This window comes from Oryza brachyantha, chromosome 6 (assembly GCF_000231095.2).
Source record: "Oryza brachyantha chromosome 6, ObraRS2, whole genome shotgun sequence".
NCBI lineage: Eukaryota > Viridiplantae > Streptophyta > Magnoliopsida > Poales > Poaceae > Oryza > Oryza brachyantha.
The window spans coordinates 15390420-15409158 of record NC_023168.2 but is presented as its reverse complement, the minus strand read 5'-3'; the positions used below and the strand labels follow the sequence as shown (position 1 = coordinate 15409158).

The following is an 18739-nucleotide window of genomic DNA, read 5'->3' as shown; positions in this document are numbered from 1 at the left end:
CGCAACAACTTGGGCGAGATGGGCTTCTGCCGGGAAACCATGGTCGAGGATGCTCTTCGGAGACAACGAGCCTCCGATGCCGCGATGCGCCGGCGCCAGCTGCACGCACGCGGAATTTCCACGAGCTCGTCCCGTGCTGTGAGTCTGTGACGGAGCCATATCGCTCCCGTGTAGAGTTAGAGTGCGCGCGGCCGTCTCCCGAGTGCTGCCGCGCTGCGCTCGCTTATATAGGTGGGCTGCCGTGTATCCAACAGATTCGCGTCGCTGTCTCGCTGAACGGGTCTAGGGCCTCGTTTTCTCCTTTTCTTTTTCCTTTTCTTTTCTTTAAAAAAAAAAAGGCTCCCGTTGAGACGAGGCCAATCAGCTCTTCTACCTAACATGGGCCCACCTCAGCTCGGTGGCTTTGGTCGCATGGAGGATTGGAGATTTGGAGGTAGGGAATTGGGTCGTTAATCTCTTTCCATTAATGACATCAATACTTCGCCTGTGTCCTCCGTATCAGAGCAACTTCAATAGAAAATGCTGGCCAAGCTAAATTTTAGCAAATATCACTGAAAAATTCACTCGAACGGTCTCTTAGTTGGGCAAGCCATTTGAATGGCCAAATGACATCCCTCGCTGACCAAACTTAGAGAGTCTCATGACTGGCCCCACCACGCCCTCCCAACCCCTCTCTCTCCTCGTGGTGCACCGGTGCGGCAGGGCAGTCGCCGGCGTCGTCCCCAGCCTCGCCATCCGCGCCCGCGGCGGCCGCTGCCGCCCGCTACCAGCGCCGGCGTCGTCCGCCGCATGCTGTCGTCCTCATCCGTGGCCGCCCGCGCCGTCCCCGGCCGCTGTCGCCCGCTACCCGCGCCGGCGTCGTCCGCCGCACGCTCTTGTCCCCATCCACGGCTGCCCGCGCCGTCGTCCCCAGCCACGACCGCCGCGCCGTCCCCAGCCGCGGCCCGACGCCGCCCGCGCCGACGCCGTCCGCCGCCCGCCATCGTGCCCCGCTGCGGCCGCCGCGCCGTCCTCGGCCGTAGCCTACCGCTGCCCGCACCAGAGTCGTCCGCGGCCCGCCGTCGTCCCCAGCCGAGGCTCGTCGCGGCCCGCGCCGGCGCCGTCCGTGGCCCAGCGTCGTCCCCTGCCGCCGCCGCACGGGACCGTGCCCAGCGCCGTCCGCGCTCTGCCTCCCCGGCGTCCCCGCGTTGTGTATGCTAGAAGGAATGAAAGGAGCAAAGGAAGAAAGACAAAGAAGGGGAGAGAGAGCCGGAGAAAATGAGAAGATGACAGGTGGGTTCATTGTATTTTAGAGAGGATTAATAGGGAGTCTGTTGGACCAAGCATCTAGTTTGGTTAGCCAAATTAGATGGAGAGTTGGTTATATGACTGTTTGGAGAGTGTAATTTGGAGAGACTGTTGGAAATACTCTCATGAAACCAGCCGGTCATATATGAGGGATGCGTGTGAGTTAATCCGGAAGTAATTTAGGACTAGCTCTACTTTAACAAAATATGCTAAGTTTCATTTTTTAAATGATATTAAATTTATTTATTTAAACCAGGGTTAATCCTATATTATTCACAGGCTCACAGGTCAGTCGATGGCTATCCTAACTATACAAATGCATCAGATTATAGGTGTCCTTATCCAAAAAACAGAGAGAAGTCATTCATTAGCAGGTATACATTTCAACAGCAAAATGCACTAAAAATAAACTATGAGTAAAAAAACCAAAGAAACTTCAAAACTGAGTTCTAAATTTGAAATTTCTGTTTGTAAGCATAAGCACGAGTCAATGATCAGGGCCTTAATTACCTTTGAGTTTAGGGGATAGGGGTAACTACTGTAAGTGACGTAGACATATAGTAATGAAAATTGACACATGAATTTACGTTTATGTAAAGGAAAAAAAGAAATTGAGATTTTGTTAACACCAAAATTTGGAAAATTACCTTATTGGATTCGGTTAAGAAAAGACATAATTAGCAGATGAAAATCTTATTCGGAAGAGTCCGAATTCAAGAAGGAATCATAAAGACTAAGACATGATGACGTAATTTTATCTGTTAATTAGAGTTAGTTTAGGATTTTTTACTTTATCTCTAAGTGAGTTAGAGTTCGATCGAAACTTGTTATTTCTTTTCATCTATTAGGAAACGTGTGTGGTATTACAGATATAGTTTATTATTGCCTTAATCTATTAGGAGTTGTGTGTTATGTTCGATATGGACTCGTATCCGCCCATGGGTATTAATATGTACACCCGGGGTTATTCTAAATCATCTACTCCTCATAACATAGATCAATTACTTTCAGCCCATCGCCACCCTCTTCATCGAGGTTTCAACTTCGGTGGAACTTAGCACCTGATGTGGGGCTGCATCGTATCGATCTCTGACGGAGTGGTAAGTATTACGTTCTACCGGCCACGGTAATCATATCGGCTAGATTAGAATTGTCTCGGTTTAGTCCGATCTTCTAGCCTGGTTGTATGATTGCTAGTTATTGCATTAGATTCAGCTTAGGTAATTCCTATATCTTGGGTTGATCTGATTGACCACCTTGTGTGATTTACATTGGTTTGATATTTGTCATTTAATATATTTAATCTGATATTGTCTCGGTTCGGTCCGATCTATTGGATTGCATTTATCAAATGTTTTATATCAAATCAATGTATCTTGCTCATTGTTTTATTGAAGTACTAGCTGATAAGTTATCTGTCATCGGCTCATCGGCTTGATAGCAATCTAGATCTGTTTAGTATCTATCCTGACATTGCTAAGCGTATTCTTGAACTGTCTCAGTTTGATCCGATTTTCTATGATTATTCTTAGTAATCTAGGCTAGATATTTTATAGATCTTGGTTGTTTGTCAATCGTTTATAACCGATGATATTTGCCGATCTACATGTTCATTATATTTATATAAATACAGTAGCCGATTGCCTTACTGCATTATTTTTATATCAATCGACTTGATTTAGTTAGATCGGTAGTTATTTGTGTTGCATCGGCTTACGAGAATTACGTGCAAGTTGGTTTTTAGCCGGTAGTAGCAAAGGAATCATTGTTTATTCAACTAGTTGAGTTTATATGTGGCGGGTTTTCAGCTGATCCAAGCTTTCAACAGTCGATCAAGCAGCCTATCGGCTAAATACTGCTACATCAACATCCGATCGGCTGGTTTCTCAGTTACCTATCGGCCCAATAGCCGATCGGCTGGTTTCTCAGTTACCTATCGGCCCGATAGCCGATCGGCTTATTTTATTGTTTATCTTGTCAATTGCAGGATCAAACTTACTGGCACGCCCGCACATTCTAAGAATTTAGTTCCTGCACTAGAGCGTTTTAAGAAGTGACTCTCAGGCCTTCGTGTGTGACACGTCAACGTTCACATAAAGACATCAACAAATTTATATTTAGGTAACAGAAAAAAAACGATGAGATTTATGGTTTGGTAAATGAAATTTGACACATGAGATTTATTTTTAGGTAAAGGAAAAAATAGAGAAAACAAAAGTGGGCTAGTCAATACTAATTTAAAAAATTTATCCATTATATTCTAAAATATAAGTATTTTTAGTTTTTTTTGTAGACATTAATATTAGACTAAAAGATATCCAGTCAGTTTTGTAGTTTAAATTTGGAATGGTATAGATACCTTTTTCTAGGAGGAAAAGACCGCAATGCTATCATGCCTGACAAATATTAAATTCCTTCGGAGTATTTAGCGAGGATCAATAAACACATTAAATTGGAGGATCTAAAACTGGATGCATGAAGTCTCACGATTATCATGCGCTAATCACACGGATCTTGCTAGTTGCTATCAGAGGCATTCTACCATCAAAAGTTCGTCACACAATCCAACAGCTTTGTCTTTTTAATGCAATCAATTAGAAGATTATAGATCCCAAAGACCTAGATGAACCATAGTATGATATTGTCAATACCTAGATAGATTTTTCATTCGTCTTATTCAATTTATTTTAGAAATATTATTTATTTTATTAGAACTTATTTTATCCCTATAAATACTTTAAAAATAATATACGTTTTAATATCAATATTTTTTTTAAAATAAGACAGATTATCAAACATCAAGTCTAAATTTTTAATATGGAGGAAGTATTCGATAGACAGTCGGTCTGGAAATAAGCATAACAGGGCAAAAAACAGAACAGAGGCCGGTTTATACAGTTCATCGTACCGTGCCGTGTGGTTTTTAAGACCAGTACATTTACCAAGCGATCAACCATAATCAGCGCTTGATGGGTATTTAACAGGCTTAGTTCAGGATAGGAAACTCAACTTGAATCACTGTTATCCTTTTTGCAAAAATAAACTCAAACCAATCCTATTGGGAGAGAAGAAAGCCCGTATCACGTAGGGCCATCGCGACTCGCGGGAGCTTTGGTGATCTCGAATCACTGTTTAATGCTAGGCTAGGCCAAAGCAGAGGCATGCACAACCGGCACAGGTTGGCGAGGTCTTGCATGGGAACGCGCAGATGAGCCGGCGAAGCGAGGTTATTGCCGACAGCGAGACGCAACCTACGGCCAGGCACTTGGAGGCGACGGCGACGCGCCGGCCGCCGGAGAGGCGTCCCACGAGGCCGATCAGCGTGAGCGCGTTCCCGCAGAGCAACATCGCGAACGCGAGCAGCAGCGTGGCACTGAATAGCACGCCGCCGATGGCCCCTCCCGTCCATGCGGGGCCGTCGACGAGGTAGTCCATTAGAACCGCTGAGTTGAAGATGGTCATCACGATGCCCAGCTGCAGGTTCTGCTGGCCGTTGGCTTTCCGACATGGCTTCTCTCCCAGCTGCAGCAAAAAATTCAAATCAGAAATCCTTTCGGATGGAAGGAGTACGACATATATATAACCTATATGTCAAATTTCTCAAAATTGGTATAAGGTATTTTTATACTCCCTCCATTTCAGAACGTAAGATATTTGACTTTTTACATGCAATATGTGACCATTTGTCTTATTTCAAAAAATTATGGAAATATCATTTATTTTGTTTGTGACTTACTTTATTATTAAAGAAACTTTAAGCACGATTTGTTATTTTTTATATTTGTACCAAATTTTTGAATAAGATGAATAGTCAAATGTTACGATCAAAAAAGTCAAACATCTTATATTATAAAACGGAGGTAGTAGTTCTTAATATATATCACAGCGTGTTACCTTATTTCTATTGCAAAATTTAATATCTTTAGGTATTAGGATTTTTAGTGTAAAATTTAATATATAGCAATACTTTTTAAGGACCGTAAAGTTTCTCATAACTGTAGGCTGACTAGAAAAGCAGTTGGATAGAAGTGGCTTATACAGTTTTTGTATATATATGAAAAGGGCTTTAAATATATGAAAAAAATTCCGTTTTACTCCATCGAACCGTTTCACTGGAGCACTTCTATTTTTCTGTTTCTCTCAATATTAGTCATAGTTTGCACTAGAACTTTGATAGGATAAAACTTTGATAGGATGATAGATACACTACAACTTAATATCTCGCCAATCCTTAAGAATTTCTCAAACTTTTTACATAGGTTGGAAGCACTTTAGATTGATTTAAACATCAATATTTTAAAGTTTAAACAATAGTCATGAGAATATTGAAAATAATTTTATACTTTGATAATGGTGTCATCTCTGGTTCTAAAAATATCGGCTTAAAATACAACCTATATAAAGAATAGAAAATAAAGAGAATGATATGAAGTAGCGAAGTTAACTATTTTCAATAGTTTAGGCCAAATAAGCCAAAAATAGTTAGAGGGCTAGGTAGTCCACTCAATTAGTTGGGTGAAGTAAAATGGACTTTCTTTAAAATTTACACCAAAGGCTGAAATTAGCAAGAAAAGATATGTAATTTGTATATATTTATATGATACTTTTCCATTCCTAAAGTATAACTATTCTTTCTTCATCGTCATAGTAACGTTATCATTAGAATAGTTTTGTTATAGCTACTTTTCAACCTATCTTTTTTATCATCGTCATAGAACACAAGTAACGTTAACATTAGAATAGTTTTGTTATAGCTACTTTTCAACCTATCTTTTTTCTATCCAATCATAGCTATCTCTTATTTAATTTCTTCACCTACTCAATTTCAAACAAAATAGGACTATCGTTCTTTTAAGACGGAGACGGTACAACTTAGGTGGTGTTTAGATTGAGAAAAGTTTTAAGAGAAGTGTCACATCGAATATTTGACCGGATGTTGAAAGGGGTTTTCGGACACGAATAAAAAAACGAATTTCACGGCTAGCCTAGAAACCGTGAGACGAATCTTTTGAGCCTAATTAACCCGTCATTAGCACATGTTGATTACTGTAGCGCTTATGGCTAATCATGGACTAATTAGGCTCAAAAGATTCGTCTCAAGATTTCTTCCATAACTATATAATTAGTTTTTTAGTTCATCTATGTTTAATGCTTTATTTAGATGTCCAAAAATTAGATAATATATTTTTGAAAAAAATTTTGGAAACTAAACAAGACCTTACATGACAAACAATTACCGAAGCTGAAGCCTGTTGATAAACAGCGTTTGTGTTTTCCATCGCGAAAAATGAGAAGAAAGCTGCATATCACAGAAGGCAAAATGAAGTTAACCACTTTTTTGTCAGCATTTACTTTTTTAATCTGAACAATGGGATTAAGAAACTAGGTGGAAATAAAAGAATATTACAATTGGTTGGGTAGAGAATATACATGGAAAAGTTAAATAAAGAATAACTATTATTGCCTCAGATGAGTAGGTAGGCGTTGAAATATCTTTATTTTAGAAAGAAGGATGGATGATAAAAATTGTTTCGTTTTAGGACCGAGGGAGTATGGATTAGAAAAAAATGGTGAAAAGAACTGTCAGTTCTTTTGGAGTCGTTTACTCTGTATTTAACGAAATATTAATTCTATTATTTTCGTTTACCTACTCCTATATTTTTCGAGTACAGACTTCAAGGCTTTAATTAATGGGATCGTAAAAAAATGTGGATGGATTACGTATCCCCTTGGTCTAACCTAGGGACTTTTCGACAATGGTCAAATTTTGATTATTTCAATTTCAATGGAGTTTATTCATTTCATGTCCCTTATTTCCGTATCTTATGGTAAAAAGTATCAAGATAAAAATATAATATCTTAAGTTACCTTCTTAAATAGGATAAGTAAAAAAAATATATTGGTGGTTTTACTTAGTCGCTGCCCTTTACACTCCCCTGTCAGCCTCCTTGACACCTACTGCTATAACATGGAAGGTGTCTGTAATGAATTCTCCTAGCCTCTTCAGAGTATAACTTTGCGCTAAAAAAGTAAGTGGACTTCATAAAAGGCATCCTAGTGGATGATTTTAAGGACATATTTACGATCGAAAAATAATTTATAAATAATATATATATATATATTTCAATCTAAAAGTCAAGGCTAAAAATAAAATTTGGTGAAAAAATATTTTAGTAAATTTAAATATTAAGATTGAAAATTTAAATTTTAGTTTATAAACATAAGCATAAGTATAAGTAAAAAAATGAGGTGCTATATAATTTCTTTATTCCAACTGAAGACTAAAATTAATCCAAAGGTGGACCATTCGGGGGAAAGGGAATAGGCCTACTCTCGAAGCACCTAGATATTTATGTCGAATACCTGGTTAGTGGTTTTTAACTACTTTTAATGTAGTAACTCTAGAAAGTTAATTAAATATTTGACTATAACATCATATATATTAACGTGTGCTAGCCTCTAGGACTCACAGATCGACAGAAAGGAAATTAATTACCTCAGGTAAGTGTATAAGTGGAAGAAGGAGCAAGCTCGCGGCGAGCTAGGAAGAAGCCACAAAAATTAACGTGCGACTTGGCCTATTGGGCATGTGATAATTGTGCATCCCGAGCTGGTATTTATAGGGCGCCGCACGTTTTCCATGAGCGACGGAGGCACCTTTTCGACGCGGGAAGCATCCGAGAAGCTTCCGGTTGGTACTACTACGACGCTAGTGCAGCGTAGGATACACGCCACTGTGAAAGCAATGGGCTAGGGGTCGATTGTTGTTTGTACTTTTTTTTATAAAATATTAAACGATATATTTGTAAATAAAAAATAATATATAAATAAAAATTTATATATGTTATTTAATCTAAAATTTAAGGCTAAGAAATAAATTTTAATAAAAAATCCTAAATATACAGTTGATGCTAAAAATTTAAATTTATAAGTACAATTAAATATAACAAAAATTGGTGGCATATTTTACCATACCTTGTCCAGGCGGCGAGCCAACGACTGCAATCCATGGCATCGGCATATGCACGCACGCGGCGCAACCGCGCAATGCCGTGACGTTACCTCCCAGATGTACTCGCCTGCCACGCGCTGCGCTTGTGTCCCAGTGCATGAGTAGTGCTGAGCAAAATTGTCGGGTTAAAAATCTATGGGCTGTCCGGATCTAAGAATTTTTTTTTGCATCAGATGTTTGAATATTAATTAAGAGTATTAAATATAGACTGATAATAAAACTAACTACATAAATAAAGACTAATTCATTACACAATTTTTTAGCCTAATTAATTCATGATTAGCAAATGTTTACTGTAGCATCACATTCGCTAATTATAGACTAATTAGGCTCAATAGATTCGGCGAAATAGTCCAGAGTGTGGGATGGGTTTTATTAATAGTCTATATTTAATACTTCTAATTAGTGTCCGAACATTCGATGATGTGACAGAGACAAAAATGGGCGTAACAACTCTAAAATCTTTTGAACATATGTAGATAAAATTTATAAAATAGTTGGAGATGAACATATACTATATTATCGATGTATGATTTATCTCCCCTATATACTCAGTGTCATGAAGTTTGTGCTATAGCTGACTATAAATCTATAGTTTATTTTGCTTCTACCTCTCTCCTCCATATAAAGCATAAGTATGACATGTTAAATTTTAAAGTTTAGTTACATCACTTATTGTATTTGATGTTATCTTTCTTAGTATATTATAGTATTATATACTTCGAGTACTATGATTTTAGGAGTATATTTTGGTACAGAAATACTTTCTTAAAGATAAAATTGGTTAGTTGAGCATATCATATTTATAAACAAAATAATTTATAAATAAAAACTATATATATATATATTCTTAGTAAATTGAAAATCTGAAAAAAATAATCTATAATAAAAAAACTTTAAAATCAACCCACTGCTTTGACCTCCTCGGGCGCAACCACCCGGAGATTCTACGTCAACCTCGGCAAGCCTCTCCGCAATCATGATGTGCGTCGGCGAGGTGGCCTGACTGGTGTACCTCACCGACAAAGACAGAAAGAGAAACACAGCGCTGCGTTCCTCGTCGTCGTCGACCGGTGTGAGTCGTCGGACACAGGCAGTCGCTGTGGATAGTCCAGCTCAAGGCCGAGCATCATCCAAGGAGTTCAGGTAAAAGATCATACTGAAACATGTGAATAATTCTATGTCTTTGTTGTTCCATAGTCATAAGTGCAAACGAGAGTAAAGCTAAAACCCTCATTTTTTTCCGCCGACACTCTAGAATGTTCTATAACCTCTGAATAGTCAAATCTGCAAACTATTGTTTGTCATATACGTGAAAATAGAACAAGTAGCAAACATATAAGATTATGGAATTATGTTGTTTTAGGTTTTTAGCTCGCCGTTATTTAGAAATTCGGTGAAAACTGACCAATACATCTAGGATAGGATTTGCACTTTGTGTCTCAAACTATAATTCGTGCTTTCGTGGTTTTGGTTTTGGTCCCGAGTATACTTCCACCGAGGCACTTTTTTTCTACCATTGGTTGCTTTTACTCGGATGCCATCCAATCTATTTTTAGTATAGAGTAATAATCAGAACCATCTACAAAGGAAAATAACATGGAATTGTTGTGTTTTTAGATGAATAAGTGACATGCTTCGAATATGCTCAAACAAATTGAATAAAATAATTCTGAATATAACAATGCTGCTATTCGGATTGCAGCCATAATTTAATAAGATATAAATGAACAAGAGCATATAAAAAGTTTTTATACAGTGAAGAAAGCTACTCAAGTTCATTTCTATATTAAAAATGGCAATCGGATAAAGACAACATATGAAAATTAGGAACATGGTTGTAATCTATTATTTGCTCTCAAAATTGTGGGTTGCTGCATAGGCAGCCTTCCAACACAAATAGTGATCAGAGATCCTTGACTAACACGTGACGGTCTGTCTTACCAGAGAGATTTAGATCAAGTTTTATATGATTATATAACAAGCTATATTACCAATTGACAAGAAGCTACTAAAACTGAATAGTAAATATGCTTTCAGAATAAGGTAAATGAATTTACACATATATAAAAGATAACACTTTAAAGTCTCCGGACTGTCAGTGTTGTATCACTATACAGTTTATTATCATCGAGCAGTTTAATCTATCCAAAGAATGTGCAATCACACGCAAGTAATAAACTAGTAGATTGCATAAATAATGTAAATCAAAATGAGTAATAGATAACTCATAGCACGTAGACAATCTACGTGGGAAGATAAAACTCAGTGAACTATAAATTCTATCCCAGAAAACCAATTCCGCCGCTCACGTCCAAGTCTTCAATCGGCGGATGATTGACAGAGATACTGAGCCGATGTTGATATCGAGTGGAAAGTCCACGACACTAACCCAAGGAACAGATGATCACTACACGACAACAGGTCCCAAATACTAGGCCAAGGTTGACAACAACAAGATGATTCACTGCACCACATAGGTGTGGCAGCGACTCACCACAGGCACCAGTACCTGCACGCCACACCGACCAGAGAATGGTGAAAAATGGCGCAAGCCGTAATCTCGCACGTCACCGGACACCAGTGGCTAGGTCAGGCACCTCAGCGCGACAAACAGAGCTTAACTGTTGCGCCAACCAGGGGACTCGATCCGCTTTGTAGGCGAGGAGAGAGAGCTGTGGCGCTGCCCGTAGCGCGTGTCCTCCGGGCGGACGCGCCACCTAGGGCGGGCGAACAGTTGAGCATCGCCACCGCTGCCAGGAGCTCCATCCACCTCTCTTTCTCTCCGCTGCCACAAAACAACCAGGGGAAAAGATTGGGTACATGCTATGCTGGCTGGGTTGCTCGGTCCTGATGGGTCTTGTAGTGGCCCAGTCAGCTAGCTGCCTCTTTTCCATTATTTTTCTTTTTTTGACTTAAACAATAAAGGGAAAACCCTATAATTGCACAACGGGAATAACTTCAACTTTTTTCTCGAAGAAGCCTATATATTCTAGTGGTTTATGTGTTCTCTCCTGTTGTCTGAATTGTGTTGCCATAGTTTATTGTGAAATATTTGTGCTTTGAGCTAACTATTTTCTTATCAAATATAGTTCCATTGCGAGGTAGCATGTAACTATTAGCTTCAAATAGGAGGATGTGGAAGCGGAGCACTGAAATAGCAAGCCTCTAAAGGAAATGTTGGGCCTATATATATATGGATCGAGCGGCACTATCCATACGATGTTTTTGTACGATGGAGTTACGAAGTAATGGCGACACCGCTGTTCGATGGGGTTACGAAGAAACAGCGATACCGCTGCTCCATTCACGCCGCTCAACGTCCATATTTGATCGTACGATAATTGTACGTTAAAATTCGTACGCATAGCGTTTTTCTAAACAGAAAGTCTAGCCTACGGTATACCGTAGAGAACGGAAAGATTAATGCTTGCGTATCTCCACGCGGATCGGATGGACCAACAACATCTATGCACCCAATACATCCGAAGTACGTACGCACACGTACATAATCTAACTTCGTTACGGTACTAACTGCTCAGAGGTACTATTTGTGTGCACTGTAGCACTCTTTTTTTTTCCTTTATTCCTTCGTCCATTAGTCTCCAATTTTCTTCCCAATTTTTCAGGGTGCTCGCATACATAACATGTGAAGCCCGTTATGATTTCATCTCACACGTATACCATGTGTCACCTCGTATTCAACATCGTCACCCTATATCCTCGATCGTCCGGACCTCAGCTCCTCCCTGAGCCTAGTCACGATCCCACTGCCGTTGACCGACATGACCTCAGAGAATCATGACTCTAGTCCAACCATGTCACATAGCATCTCGACAATCCAGACATCGGTTCCTCCCTGAACCTAGTCATGCTCCTTACCATTGTCCACAGTTAACCTCAAGTCACCTGCACACATAGAGACAAACCAAACATTTCCGAGCATCCAGACCTTGGTTCCTCTCTGAAACTAGTCATGCTCCTTGCCATCTGATACATGTTGATACCTTCTGATATCATATGATACATGTTGATACCTTTTGATACCATGTGATACCACTTAGAACCCAGTGGATCGATATATGTTGATACCTTCTAGCATCTTTTTTGTATCATCTGACACATGTTGATACTAATCAGTATCATCCAGGTTTCCATACGAGAACCAAGCAATATCTATCGATACTTATTGATACATGTTGATACATGCTGACATCGTATGATACCACTTAGAACCATATGGTACCGCTTGGTACACCCTAGTACCATGTGATACCTGTATCTTTTTGAGCTTCCCTAGTCACGCGACGCTATGATACCAGATGATACCAACTGGTATCATACCAGTGACATCATCTTGTACCAGCTACGCGCTGATACGTGAGGCGCATTTGAGCGCGATGGCGGTGGAGGTGTGCGACACGCGGCGGCGAGAGTGCGACATCAGCGGAGGCGGGCGGACGATGGTGGAGGAGGGCGGACACAAGCGACGATGGAAACAGGCAGACGCGCGGAAGCGGGCGGCATGCGGGGACGTGCGGGGATGCGGGTTTGCTTCTCTGTTTCATTTTAAGTATCTTGTCCGACGGAATACTATCGTGTAATAGTTCTTATTTGATACTAGATGATGGCATCAAGTATTTTTTTGGTAGCATCTAATACGTATTGATACTAATAGGTAGCATCCAAGTTTCTGTGATCAAGATACTAACTAATACATGTCGATACCTGCTGGCATCATATGATACCGCTTAGAACCAGAATGTGATATATGTAGTCTCACGATAGTATGCACGACGAGATAACATGATTGGACGACAACACGAGGCGCGCGGAGGAGGGCCGTCATTGCGCGCGGCACGGTAGTAAAGAGACGCACGCAGTGCGGTGACGTGAACGCACATGGTGCGGATAAGTCATACATTAACTATACCGTTAGTACGGAATGTCGTACGCTAGCCGTCCTCTTTTTTGGAAAAACTAGAGAACATTATTCTGTTTGAACGGGATCGTAAATGAATTTTGTTGCGCACGCCTTCCCTGATCCAGCCATGTCGTCCGCGCCGCCCCACCAATCCAAACCCTCCTACGGCCACCGTCGTGGCCCGAACAGCGCCCCGAGGCACCACCAAGGCTAGCAGCAGCAGAGGTACGTCCTGAAGTCCGCTGCCCCTAAACCCTCGGGGTTGGCACTGCCCTCGCCGTTGCTCACCATTGCACTCCGATCATCCGCTGCACTCTGCATTGACGCCTAGCTAGAGCGAGCTAGCTACACGAACCCAACGACTGTTTCGTATTGGATTAGCTTTTGCTTGCGTGAGTGTGAATATTTTCTTGTATCCTTATGTGATCAATCGATACCTATTGATATTGTTTGATACATGTTGATACCTTTTGATATCACGTGATACCACTTAGAACCTACTGGATTGACACCTGCTGATATCTTCTGGTATCTTTTTGGTATCATCTGACACGTGTTGATACTAATCGGTATCATCTAGATTTCGATATGAAAATCAAGTGATACCTATCGATACTTATTGATACATGTTGATACACATGCTGATATTATATGGTACTGCTTGGTACCACATGGTATCATATGATACTCTGTACCCCTCGAGCTACCCCTGTCGCACAATGCTATGATACTAGATGATACCAACTGGTATCATATGGTACACAGATGATACCAACTAATGATACCAATTGGTATCATCTGGTATCATACCAGGGGTATCATCTGATACCAGCGACGCGTGGCGGCGCGAGACGCATCGGAGGCGGGAGGCACGTGGAGGCAAGAGAGAGACGTGGCAGCACACCTTGCGGAGACGAGCGATGCGTGGAGGTAGGCGACGCACGGAGGCGTGCGGCACGCTGTGTGGAGGCCGGCAGCACATTGCCACAGCATGCCACACACCGCCCGAGGGCGAGCGACGCGTGGAGACAGGCAATACGTAGGGGCGGATGCGTGGCGATTTGTTTTTAATTATCCCGTCCAGACGAGGTCACGTTGCCTAGCAGTCCTCTTTCCTATATGGATCACTTTGGTGAAAATTTATGTTAGAATTTGGGGGACGCTACCATACGGTAACTCGTTGGATTAATGGGATAGACAATCCGAATCCGACAATGTAGCAACAAAAAGCAAAAAAGGAAAACAACTCCCTGTCGTTTCTCCCTGGCCCGCGCTTCTCCCTGCTCCCACCACCGCGCCCGTGGCTCGTGTGTCGCAGACTCCCCGGCGCTGCCGCGCCTGTGGCGCCCGCCGTGGTAGGGAGTCGGTGCCACGCTTCCTCGCCGTCGTGAATCCTATCGCCGCACTTCCTCCCCGCGGATTCCGGCTCGGTTTCGCGCGCCTCCGCGCGCTCCACCTCGCTCAATGTTGCCGGCAAGAAGCGCGTCCGTTGCAAGACATGGAACGGAGCAGGAGCTGGCTCGGTCTCGTGCGCCTCCGCGCACTCCACCTCGCTCAACGTCGTTGGCAAGGAGAATGCGCGCTGCAAATATGATGAACGGAGCAGGAGCTGCGGCTGGTTCGGCTTGGTCTCGCGTCCCTCCACGCGCTCTACCTTGCTCAACGTCACTGGTGAATAGGGGATGCATGTGATTCTTTGTAAGTCTCACTGAGTCCAACTGAATGCGTGTGATTGGTTTGTGCTCAACATGTGTTTGATGAAATGTCTTGAGTGATGAATACCTAACTATTTCTCTTAGTTGATAAATAAGGGGGAGCAGCTGTTGTGAAGGCTTGGTTATTCCTGATTTTTTGCACTAGTATATACTAGGTTAGTCCCATTGGGTGAATGATTTTTAGTTTTGTCCTGATCATTTGTTTTGACGTGATGGGATAACATGAACACCCTCCACCCCCCCTGTTTTTTTCAGTTGATACCTAAAATGGATCAAAGTGGATCTTCTCTAGTAGTGATGACACATAGAGAAGTCACAAATGTTGTGATAGAATCAGAGGTTGAGACAATGAAACAAATATGATACCATGCCATGTCGGGTAATATGGTATCTTAAAAAATACCATGATACTTTTGTGATATCATAATGATACCTCTAGGATATCATGCTACCTCAAAGATACCAGCTATGGCACCATATATGATACCTGACAGGTACTAGTTATGGTAACATGAGTAACATGGTACCTCCTATGTACCATGTGTGATACCTCAAAGGTGCCAGCCATGGTATATCATGTTATACAGTATGATATCTGATAGGTACCAGTAATGGTAATATGGTACCTCCTATATACCATATGTGGTATCTTAAATATACCAACCATGGTATCTCTAAGATAAACATGGTACCTAACATGTATGTATCATATGTAGGACCTCACATGTAAGTCTTGTTATTTCACATGTACCAGCATACTAAAAATAAAGAAAATCACATATTCATCACATGTAAAAAAGTAAAAAAATCCGACCTCTACCGATGTTCTTCTCATCCAAAAACCACCTAGCTCGGTCGCTAGTTTCTCTATGTTCTCTGCAGCATCTCCAGATCAATAGGCTATGAGCACGTACGTATACCCCAAAGCTAGCTAGCGATTGAGATGGTGACACCCTCAAGCTTAGGATCGTCGCTACGGCCGCCGGCATCGCCGTCGTGGCCTCGTCGTTGGTCGGCGTGGCCACCGCGGCCGAGGCGCTCGCTCCTGGCCCGTCCGGAGCAGCAGCGTCCTCCGGAGCCGTCGCCGTGGCCAGCCGCCGTTGGGTACTTCTTCTGCTGAGCTCGTTTTGGTTCGGGTCTCAATCTGCACCGGTTGCGCTAGCTAGCTCTCGCTGCGCGTGACGGCTTCGGACGGGAATGCATCCCGTCGATATTTGCTTCCGACGGAAGCCCATTCGGTAGTATTTCCGTAGAATTTTGGGCCATCCGATGGAGCGATCTGAATGTCCCGGGAGAGCGCCTCCTGCGCTTGTAAATACAGGCCTTGTCGGGTCGGATCAAATATGATAGGCCCATTTTCTGTAGCACAAAATAACATTTAGTCCGTTTTATTTATAGTAGAAAAATAATATATATATAAAAAATAAATTTTACCTGTGCAAATTGATATATATTTTTTAGAAAATAAATTACACGTTGAGTCAGAAATAGTAGAGTGTTGGTCACATACCATAGATTTGGGAAGCATAAGAAAACATATAATTAAGAATAGTAAATTGTGATGAACATTATAAACAAATTAAATAAGATGGTGAGTCGATGTTAACGCCAGATTTTTGCAAATTATCGTTAAAGATTGAAACATGGTTGAAGACCGAACCGGATAGGAAAACTCGAATCGGCTGGAGGCAGGAGATTGGGTACGGTGTGAATGCAGCCGATGGAGACCGGATCGGACAGGAATAAGAGTTCGATTGGGCCCAAAGCTTGGAGATAGGTTCGGGATTTAACTGTGAGTCCGTGTAGGTTTATTAGGATTCATTTTAAAGTTTGTTTAGGATTCTGTTGTTTAATTAGAGTCCAGACATTGTAAAGTTAGGTAGTGGCGGATTCTTATCCGGTTAGTTATTTCCCGGGGATATAAATATAGGTGCCCGGGGTTCTTATAAATTATCTTCAGATCAATTCAACTTGGCGCATCGTCTCAAAACCTTCGACTTGCTTGAGCTTTCGGTGCGGGGTTTGTCAGCTTCGCAATGTGAGTTCTAGTTCGTTAGAACCCGTCGATCAATTAGGACAGGACTGTCTCAGTTAAGTCCGATCTTCTGCTTAGTTGATCGACGGGGTGAGTTCTATCGTTATTTTAATATGTTTTGGCTTAAGATAAGGGTAGTTCTCGATCAAGTCCTCGTAAGTTCTTCTGTCTAATCTGTTCGCATGAGTCCTGCTGATCTGATTATGTCTCGGTTCAGTCTGATCAATTGGGTTCGCTAGGTTCATGTCATTAGATTGGATTGGGGACTTGCAAGGACTTATCGCTAGAGTTTTAGCCAGCATTATCTTGAGTAGCCCATTGACTGGTTTGTTAATCTCATTGATCTTCATGCTTCTATGTTTATATCGTGCTAGATTGCATACTGTCTCGGTTAAGTCTGGTTTATGTATGTTTGGTGTGATCTATAGAAACATGTCCGATCGGTTGAGTTTAATAGAATTGGATTACGCTGGTCGACTATCTTATAATTTGCATGTTACAATATCCTGTTAATCTCATGTATGATTGTACCTAGATCTATACTGTCTCGATTAGATTCGATCTTCTAGGTCTGGTGTAAGTATGCATGTCATTGGTTGTTGTTGTTTTATGTTAATAATTAGTGTAGCACTTCAGTTTATGTTTAATTTCATGTATGGTCTCGTATCGGCTGAACTGTGATGGTCCGATCGGCCGATTAATCTCAAGACTGTCTCGGTTTGGTTCGATCTTTTAAGATTAACTGGTTGATTGAGATGTTCAGTATTTATCTTGCTCACGATTAAGCCGATTAGGCATATCTTACAATTATAACCATGAAATTCCTATAAAGCCGATCGATTAGTCTATCGGCTAGGGTCCTGGAATGGAATTGGTTGTTCTGCCAATAGCGATTTCGGGGTTAACTGTTTTCCTACGTCATATTTTGTCAGTTACAGGATCAAACTGACTGGCACGTCCAGTATCTCTAAGAATTAGGTTCTGTACTGAAATGGTCTAAAATTGATTCCCAGGCCTATGTGTGTGACCGTTGGTCGTTATTTTCAGCGTCAATAGTCGTTCGATGGCGAAGGAAGATAGAGGCACACTAAACATAGTTGTGACATATAATAGTAAATATATTATTTTATTTAAATATTTACAAAAACTTTATTTTTATAAAGTCATATAGATATCTACCCAACCCCCGTACAGGAGAGCATTTTTGGAATAGCGTAGGGATATTTTAGGTTACGTGACATGTGGTCATTGAAAACTTAAAAAGAAATTCCTACCATGTTTGAAACATGGGAATACACCACCTAAAAAATATATAAATTTCTAAGATATTTCAAAAACTAAAGAACGTAGGAATATAAAAAAATAGAAATTGAACAATTAAAACAAATTTAAGAATGTATAAATAGAAAAAATATAAAGGAGAAGTTTCAGAACATAGAAATCAAAAAAAGATTGAGATTGTGTATATATATAAAAATTTGAGAATATGAAAGAAAACACAAAAATATTCTATGCAGAGAAAACCACGAAGAAATTTGAGAAAAATAGAAAAAACTAAATTTTCAGATTGTGTAGAAAAACAAATAAATATGAGCATCTGTAGAAAAATACAAAAGGTTTCTACATAAATTATTTTGTGTGGAGAAAAACACAAAAGAAAAATTAAACCTTAGATTTATGTAGAAAAACACAGAAAAATGACAAAGTGTAAATAAAATACAAAAGATTGTACCGACATAAATGAGAATGAATGTATAAAAAAATAT

General features: G+C 40.8%; 1 pseudogene; it reads right to left on the bottom strand.

The window, feature by feature from the left end:
* Positions 1 to 4342: 4342 nt before the first annotated feature.
* LOC102722871 lies at positions 4343 to 6566 on the bottom strand (annotated as a pseudogene).
* Positions 6567 to 18739: the final 12173 nt, after the last annotated feature.